We start from the raw sequence: 8,436 nt of genomic DNA, 5'->3' as shown, positions 1-8,436 counted from the left end.
GGATTTGTGCATGCAGAGCCATATAAGAGTACTGGCAAAATTAGTGACTTGTAGAGTCCGAGCTTGCTCTCTTGTCTTACTTGAAGAGCTATGTTTCCTAACAGAACACCAACATTCCTAACAGAACACCAACATGGATTTGTTAAAAAACGCTCAGTTAATACAAATATGCTATCCTTCTTGAAATCAATTCACGACGCACTCGATAACGAATCAAGCACCGAAATTGTAGCATTCTACACAGATTTCTCCAAAGCTTTCGACAAAGTGTCGCATTTTGAGCTTGTACAAAAAGTTGCAAATATTGGAGTGGGAGGTTGCCTATTAGAAATCATCATTGACTACTTAGACAATAGGAAACAATTCGTTCGGGTAGACAACACAAGATCGGAAACTTTAGATGTAACAAGTGGGGTACCCCAAGGTTCTCTTCTCGGACCACTCCTGTTTTGCATATTCATCAATGACCTACCTGATGTGTTAGTTTTCTCTGACCCATTTATCTTCGCGGATGACCTAAAAATTATTGCAGTGAAGAAAACGTTTTGGCAAGTTCAAAACGATCTCAATGGTATTGAACAGTGGGTAAACGAAAATAAAATGAAATTAGCCATGGACAAATGTGCAAAGCTGAGCATAAGAGGTCAAACACAAAATTACAAGCTTATGGGCACTAAACTAGAGTCATCCAAAGTCATCAAAGATCTCGGCATCTATATTTCCCATGACCTGACGTGGAAGACACACATCGAAGAACGACTGAAAAAAGCGAACAAAGTACTCTACCTACTTCGAAGAAACATAGCTCTTCAACTAAGACAAGAGATCAAGCTCGGACTCTACAAGTCACTAATTTTGCCAGTACTCTTATATGGCTCTGCATGTATAAATCCGAACCGAGGTGAGCTACAACAGCTTGAAAGATTTCAAAAGAAAGTAGTCAAATGGATCCTCGGACAAAAAGTCATGCCGTATCCAAATCAACTGAGACTTCTTAACATACTACCACTACCAATGTTCATGCAACTAAATGACATTCTACTTTTATCGAAATTGACAGAAGACGATAGCTTTTACCAATGCTGAAACAAAATTCAGAAAAAGGGAGAACAAATGAATTATTCAAGCTCCCGAAAACCAGAACTGAAAAGGCTAGAAATGATTTCTTTTTCCGTACATGCAGACTAGCAAATCGAATAGAAAAATACATTGAATTCAATACGAAAAAAGGCCTTAAAAATCGAGTTTTAAATTTCATGTGGAAGTTTGTAAACGAGCGATTCGACGAAAATAACATCTGTAGCTGGCATCTATGCTGTGACTGCCAGATCTGCAGAAATAATAGGACAATTTTCTAAGACGACGACTGGGACGAAAATCCCCTCAGTGAAAACTGTAAATCCCCAACAACAACAACAACAACAACAAATGTTTCGTCGAAGTAGGTAGAGTACTTTGTTCGCTTTTTTCAGTCGTTCTTCGATGTGTGTCTTCCACGTCAGGTCATGGTAAACATAGATGCCGAGATCTTTGATGACTTTGGATGACTCTAGTTTAGTGCCCATAAGCTTGTAATTTGTGTTTGACCTCTTATGCTCAGCTTTGCACATTTGTCCATGGCTAATTTCATTTCATTTTCATTTACCCACTGTTCAATCCCATTGAGATGGTTTTGAACTTGCCAAAACGTTTTCTTCACTGCAAGAATTTTTAGGTCATCCGCGAAGATAAATGGGTCAGAGAAAACTAACACATCAGGTAGGTCATTGATGAATGTGCAAAACAGGAGTGGTCCTAGAAGAGAACCTTGGGGTACCCTACTTGTTACATCTAAAGTTTCCGATCTTGTGTTGTCTACCCGAACGAATTGTTTCCTATTGTCTAAGTAGTCAATGATAATTTCTAATAGGCAACCTCCCACTCCAATATTTGCAACTTTTTCTACAAGCTCAAAATGCGGCACTTTGTCGAAAGCTTTGGAGAAATCTGTGTAGAGTGCTACAATTTCGGTGCTTGATTCGTTATTGAGTGCGTCGTGAATTGTTTTCAAGAAGGATTGCATATTTGAGCGTTTTTTAACAAATCCATGTTTGTGTTCTGTTTGAAATTTTTCGAAGTGAGCGTATAAAGCTGAACAAATGCATTTCTCAAAAAATTTACTGCCAATGTCTAAAAGAGAGACTGGTCGGTAATTTTCTACTTTCCGTCTGTCATCTTTTTTGTAGATTGGCGTCACAGCTGCAATTTTCCAGGAGTTTGGGATTTTTCTCTGTCGTTTTATCTGCTTGAAAAGTACATTTAAATTCATACTTGTTTCGCGTGCTGTACGGTGGAAAAATGCAGGCAGTATGCCATTTGGGCTTCGCGAATTTGTGGCATCTAGCGAAAGAAGTATTTCGTAGATTGCTTTCTTTGAGATTTCGAAGTTTGTAATTTCAGGATTTCTCAATTTTACATCTTGTATACTGAAAGGAACTTTGGGTGAGAACACTGAGTGAAAGAACTCGTTCATCATGTTGACTTGCTCTTGCATTTTTGTGCTCTGTTGATTTTCTTTGATTAGTAATTTTGGAAGGCTGGGTGATTTTTTCAGGTGTTTCAAGTGTTTGAAGATTGTACCGGTATTTCTTGCACGCATGATTTTCTCCTGATATTCAATCCTGTCCACTTCCGATGATTCTATCAGTTGGTTTTCAAGTTTAAGACGTCTTGTTTTTCGGATAAGAGTCGTTTTTGGGTTTGTAGTCTCTTCATGTTGTAAGAAGTGAAACTTGATATCCAAGGAGGTAGACTTTGTCGGTGTCTAGTTCTTTTGGGGACGTGGACCTCGAATATTTGATCCATGTACTGGTAAAATTCTTCGCACATGTTGTTTATGTTAGTGAAGCAAACTGGTTTGAAGGGTTCAGTACTTAAAATATTATTTATGCTTTCGTAGTCAGCGTTTCCGAAACTTCTAAAATTTCCAAGAGTTTCTTTGGCGTCATGGCGTGGACATTCTAGTGTTAACTGAATTGATTTATGATCCGAGCAGTCGTAAATTGAGGAAAATTTCTCGTCGAGATGTGTCACCAAATTACAATTTTTGTAAAATGCTATATCTAGAGTGTTCTTCCCACAGGTGGGGAAGTTTATGATTTGTCTGTATAGGGATTCCTCGAACAATTCAATGACTTCGTTTTCTTCTTCATTTGTGCTTGCTAGAGTTTTCCAGTTAACATCAGGACAGTTCATATCCCCAAATAAAATGTTCGTTTTTGATTTAGGAATAATTTTATAATTTTAAGGAGTTTTTGGAAATCGTTAACCTCGTAACGGTACGGGCTAGTTCTTGGGGGTTTGTAAAAGGCACAAATAAAAATTTCGTAATCAGCTAATTGTATTTTGCAGACAAGACTAGAATCCAGTTGCTCAGAAATGACTCTTTCGGAGATGAAGGAGTTCTTTACTGCTATGACGACGCCTCCGTGGGTTTTTTTGTCTTGATCCATTTGTCTGTCTTAGCGGTAGATGTAATAGTGATTTAGAAATAGTTCAGATGATGGAATGTTATCATTGAGCCAAGTTTCACGGAGACATATAACGTTGTAGTCTGAGTTTATTACAGCATTTGCAAACTTAATTCTCCTCTCTACGTTCACAAGGCTCCTTACGTTTAGTTGCAGAATTTTAACAAAAACCTAGTCAGTTTGACTTGGTTTCTACGGAGGCAGTCTCCACTTTCGCACCATCGTTGAATAGTTCTAAATTTTGAATTTTGAGTTTATCTCGAGGAACTCCTTCTGTCAACAGTTCTCTTCTCTTTTTCAGAATCAGGTTTTCTTTGAGGGCATCTTCTTTGCTGAGAGCTGGTAGGAAGTAAATATTTCTCTTTGGTAATTCCTCTCGATGTTCAATACATTTGGCTAAAGCTAGCCTGGCTTCATGTTCGTTAGCGACCGTTACTAAAAGAGTTCTTGGTTTCTTCCGTTCTCTCTTGAATTCACCTAGTCCTTTGAGTTCCTTCACTTCAGGCCTAACGCCTATTTCACTCAGTATTTCATTTACTTCGTCAGTTGTGGGGACAAAATTTTCAGCTTTTGTTCTGTTATGATCTTCAGGGATCCCTTGTATTCTGAAACTTTGTTTGATGTTGTCGACGCCTTTCTCTTTCTTAATTAACTTTCCAAGTTTCCTATCTGTCTCCTGTGTGGACTCCACGGAGACCATGGCAGCATACGTTTTATCAACTTTTTCACAAGTTGTTTTGATGGCGGTTTCTATCTTTTTGTCTACAAGCTCAGTCAATCTCTTTTCCATGTTTTTGAGTTGATTGCTAAAGTCCAAATTTTCTATCTTCTCGGTCATGTTCGCCATTGTTTTGCATCTTATGAATTCATGCCGCTCGTTTTTGTCCACGCATTCATTGCAGAGAAGCATAATGTTGTTTCCAAGATCTATTAACCCGTTGAGGGAGGCCGAGGAAAGTCCTGTGCAAATTGTCGTCATGTGTATATGACAAGTGCAGGCAACGCATGTATATGTTTTCTCTTGTGCCTGTATTGGCTTGTTAAAGGTCTTACAATTTTTTCCCATTTGTTTCATAAGCTCTGATCAATTTCAATTGAACTTAATCAGCAGGAGTTTCACAGAACTTACTACGTTGACTTAAAATTTTGATCAAAACCAATTGAACTTAATCAACAGGAATTTCACAAAAAAAATTGATGAAGACTTAAATTTTTGATCGATTCCAACTGAACTGAATCAATAGAATTTTCACAAAAAATTTGAATAGAAATTTGCGATAGGGCTTAACAAAAGCTAAACGATTTTGCTTAAATTGACGACTGGGACTGAAAACTGGTTTTGATCAATTCCAATTGAACTCAATCAATAGGAATTTACAAAACCAACCTAGTGCTAGACTTACTCAAATTTTGGCTGCGTTTCGTTTCTTTTGCTTTTTCTTTCGTTGCTGTTGAGACGGGCTGTGTTTCTTTTTGATAATAGCATTTAGATTGTCGCCATGATTTCGTAAAATAGTTAGGGTTTTGATTTCGAGGTGTGGTGCAAGATGTAGTTGGCTGTAGCTGCGAACAAGTTCTTTGTCCTTTTGCTTTCGCCTCGAGAGAAGGTCCTTTACGATATGTAGAACAGGTATTCCCGTTCCCTTCAGCTTTTTATAAACGTCTGGTGCTCCTTCTTTTACGCAGTAAACTATTCCAACTACTTTATGCCTGATATTCTTGATTTCGTTCACAAATTGTTCTGGTGTAAGTGGCTTTCTGGGGTCTTTGCGGGGGCTTGTCACAGAGTTATTGATTAGATCGTGCCAAATAATCAACTGCTCGTTTTTCGGTATCAATCGAAGTCGTTTTTGAATAATTTTAGACTTATCTTGAGCTCCTCGGTGAAGATTGTATCCTGGCTTCGTGATCACTTGTCTGGATAATCGCTCTTGATGTTTGTCCATCTCTCCAAAGAATGGTGAAGAGAACTTGATCCAATAACAATTACTATTTACAAACAAGGGCCACCACGGCTGCCCTGAACAAACATAGTATTAGTAGTAGTAGTAGTAGTAGTAGTAGTAGTAGTAGTAGTAGTAGTAGTAGTAGTAGTAGTAGTAGCAGCAGCAGCATAGAAGGCTTCAGGAGTACATCCACGGGTGGTCCACACCCTTCTTTGTCAGTTAGAAAAGCTTTGTGTGGATGTTACAGTTCTTACATAAGCAGCAAACTCTCCAGGTACAGGGGTCGTTCTCCATAAATCGTTTCCTAAGGAATTGTGTGTAGGTATTGGTTATCCTTTCTTTTTTTGATTTGCTCCTTAGATCTGTTATTCTACAAAAAATGTTATATAAGATTGCTGTTCTTATCCATGAATTTTCATCGCTTTTAGATAGTCTTGTTCTTGCAACAATAACTTCATGTGTGCCTTGTCTAGTTCTTTGATTTGTGTTGTACTTAATAAACTGATTTATATTTATGTTGTATTCGCCGTCGGTAACATTACAGTAAAGTGAGAGACTGTGGAGTCCCGAGTACATCGCAATTGAAGGTCCATGCCAATATATATCTCTTTTTACAATGTTATCATTATTAGCAACAGCATTAAAACTTCAATACAAGTTTGAAACTAAGACCATAAATATTGTTTTTCTAAATCATTATTGACTCCAATACGTCTCTCGTCTGTACGCTCATGTACCTTTGCCCATCTTTATTCAGCTGCATGACCACCTTTAAATTGAGCGTCTTTCAGCCTCAGATTTAAAGAAACAAGTTTCAAATTTGTCGGTAGTACATGAAAGTAATTTATAGATTAATAAACAAGGTGATCTGTATCTTCAATTGTTCTTGAACCACTAGTCTCAATTTTCAATGATTTAATACCAGCGCAACATAGTTTCCACGTCAAATAATATCATTTTCTTCAATTACAGCTCCAACGCCATCTGATACAACCATCTCAATTTCCACGTACAAATAATGTATATTTAAGTTTGTTTTATTTCTCTATTAGGTATAATTTAAATATTGGTGTTATCAGTTTTAAAGGCTGCAAGATTGTTAGTTTTACAATTCATTGTCTTTTTTTATCGTTATCTTTATCTATTGCATAATACAGTTCACAAAATATTTTAATACAGATTAATTACAAGAAGTTTTTTTAATGATGGAGTTGCAACCAAAAGGGATCCTCAGGGAACCGTTTTAGGACCACTTCTTTTCAATTAATGACTTCGAACAGCAGGTAAGTTAAACTGGTAGCATTTCGAGGTAGCATTTTGAGATATAATTGCTTCTTGTTTTTCAGACCAGATATCATACATCGTAAACTTTGGATCTTTTCGGTTTGTGTCCACCAACTTAGCGATCGCATATTATTTGCAAACCTCAGAAGCACGCGCCACGTTTTTACAAAATGATTTACTATGTAAATGCTCGTGCTCTGTAACGTGGGGCAAAAAGTAATGTGGCACTATAGTAAACCATAGAACTTAATGTATGACACGCTCATAAAATACATAGTGAACGCACATTTGGAAAATTTCACAAAAAAGGGAGAACAAAAAGAGATGGTTACTAAGAGTAAACCGGATTTTAACAATATAAAGAAAGCATCATAATTAATGATGGGAATCATCACGGAATGTCATCTTGACGTGAGACGTCAAGGAATGTTTGTTCTTGACGGGATTCGTCAGGCAGGCACACCTGTTATCTGTTATTTTAACTAACAGGGACCCGTGCTAACAGGGACTCAAAGAGATTAAAGAAAATGGGTAAAAACAACCTAAGATTAATCAACCATTGATAGGACCGAAACCAAAAACCATATTCCAAACTAAACCTCATATAAATTAGCTGCCTTACTCTTATTAGCTTTACGCCTAGTAATCTTTTGAAACTTATTGTATTTTTGACCAATAAGTCTAACTCTACATTGAAAAGTTTTAATTTTTACAGCTTCATAATTAATTAAAGTCTTAGACTTGAAAAAAGCGGTTGGTATGACGCAACTTACTTGAACGAAAATTTTTAAAAAATTCCAACGTTTTACCCAATAAAAGAATCAGTCTGCCAAAACCTATGGCAGGACACAAAGCGCGGTTACCGGGTCTTGGAGACTTTGAAATCAATGCTCGTAAAGTAGACCTTAATGAGATGAATGTTGAAAGAAGCGACGCAGAGTTTGTTCAAAAGGTATCAAAAGGAAATTTTCATGGAAGGCGGAGATGAAAAAAGAGTGAATTATGTCTACCCGTGGAGTGGATCAATCCAAAATGTGAAACACAGAAAGTTATTATTATGATAAATGCTGAAGTTTTCATGGTGACTTTGTTCATTCAAACTAGAGAAGCGAATGAAGGAACATGGTTATATTTTAAAGACCCTCTGAAACCGGAGCAGACCTTGTTATATCAAGGAGACACATTTGAAATAGATTCAGTACAACATTTTTTCGACAAAGACAAAGAACCCAACATCTTAACGATAGTTAAATTTTCAGAGTCGATAACAGCAAAAATAGTCGGCTCTGGGAACAAAAAGTACTTGACGAGCACATTAGACAAAAAAAAGAAATTTAGTTGTCCAGTTGAAAAACAGGACAAAACAGATAGACAATTTTCAGCTTTTTGAAACAAACCACAGAAATTTGTTTTACATAAAGGAAACGTTGACGGCTACGGAACAAAATTTTTTGCCAACAGATATATCTGAGACAGATCTCAGGGACATAAAACTCGACCAATTTCTTGTGTGGGATTTTCGAGGCAGGTTTGACAATCTGAAAGAAATAGAGTTTTTAAATTGTCACATAGAAACACTGCAGAGAGCTATGATTTTAACGACACCAAATAACGGAAACTCACATCAAATTTTCCTAAATCAACAAAACGCTCTGGGTACACACGCAAATAAATACTTTATGTCCATAGGTGCGCTA

The sequence above is a fragment of the Convolutriloba macropyga genome, chromosome 9 (assembly GCF_964194025.1).
Source record: "Convolutriloba macropyga chromosome 9, txConMacr16.3, whole genome shotgun sequence".
Classification (NCBI taxonomy): Eukaryota; Metazoa; Xenacoelomorpha; order Acoela; family Convolutidae; genus Convolutriloba; species Convolutriloba macropyga.
The sequence above is the reverse complement of the archived record's forward strand: the minus strand, read 5'-3'. Positions refer to the sequence as shown.